General features: G+C 38.5%; 1 pseudogene; it reads right to left on the bottom strand.

Annotated features, from left to right (window-relative positions):
- Positions 1 to 220: 220 nt before the first annotated feature.
- Positions 221 to 1,217, bottom strand: part of LOC105805113 — a 2,012-nt pseudogene continuing 1,015 nt past the window's right edge.

Below are 1,217 nucleotides of genomic sequence, written 5' to 3' on the forward strand. Positions count from 1 at the left end.
TTGTTACACTTATATCACTGTTACCCAGAATGACTCTCTGATGGCAGGTAATATGTCAGCAGGCTTTCTCCCTTTTCTTACCTTGGTAGGATTTTTCTCAGGTATCAATTCTCTAATGTACAGTAAAGGAAGTGGACCAGGTAAAGGCTTTGTTGCATTCTTAACGTTTGTATGGTTTCTCTCTGGTACGAATTCCCTTATGTTTATAAATATTTGAGCGCTAGTTAATAGTTTTGCCACATTGTTCAGTTTCATAACGTTTCTCTTCAGTATGTATTATCTTATGTTTAGAGACATGAGCATCACTTAAAGGATTTCCCATATTCTGCACATTTGCAGGGCTTCTCTACTATATGAACTATGACAAGGAAGGCTTGAACAATATTTAAAGACTTTACTACATTCTTCATATTTGTAGGTTTTCTCTTACATGAACTCTCTTATGTATGCTACAGGTTGAGAACTGACTAAAGGCTTTGCCACATTCTTCACATTTGTAGGGTTTCTCTCCAGTATGAATTCTCTTATGTACAGAAAGATTTGAGGGCTGGCTAAAAGCTTTGCCACACTCCAGTATGAATTCTCTTATGTGAATTAAGGTGTGAGCACCGGGTAAATGCTTTGCCACATTCTTCACATTTGTAGGGTTTCTCTCCAGTATGAATTCTCTTATGTGAATTAAGGTGTGAGCACCGGGTAAATGCTTTGCCACATTCTTCACATTTGTAGGGTTTCTCTCCAGTATGAATTCTCTTATGTCTAATGAGGAGTGAGTAGTCTGTAAAATCTTTGCCACATTCTTCACATCGGTAGGGTTTTTCTCCACTATGAAGTCTCTTATGTATATTAAGGCTTGAGGACCAGACAAAGGCTTTGCCACATTCTTCACATTTGTAGGGTTTGTCTCCAGAATGAATTCTCTCATGTTTAGTAAGTTCGGTGCACCAATTAAAGGCTTTGCCACATTCATCACATTTGTAGGGTTTCTCTCCAATATGAATTCTCTTATGTACAGAAAGATTTGAGGGCTGGCAAAAAGCTTTGCCACATTCTTCACATTTGTAGGGTTTCTTTCCAGTATGAATTGTCTTATGTATATTAAGGTGCCAGCATCGGGTAAATGCTTTGCCACATTCTTCACATTTGTAGGGTTTCTCTCCAGTATGAATTCTCTTATGTTCAGTGAGGTGTGAGCGCAGGGTAAAGGCTTTGCCACA

This window comes from Propithecus coquereli, unplaced genomic scaffold (genome assembly GCF_000956105.1).
Source record: "Propithecus coquereli isolate 6110/MARCELLA unplaced genomic scaffold, Pcoq_1.0 Scaffold125, whole genome shotgun sequence".
NCBI lineage: Eukaryota > Metazoa > Chordata > Mammalia > Primates > Indriidae > Propithecus > Propithecus coquereli.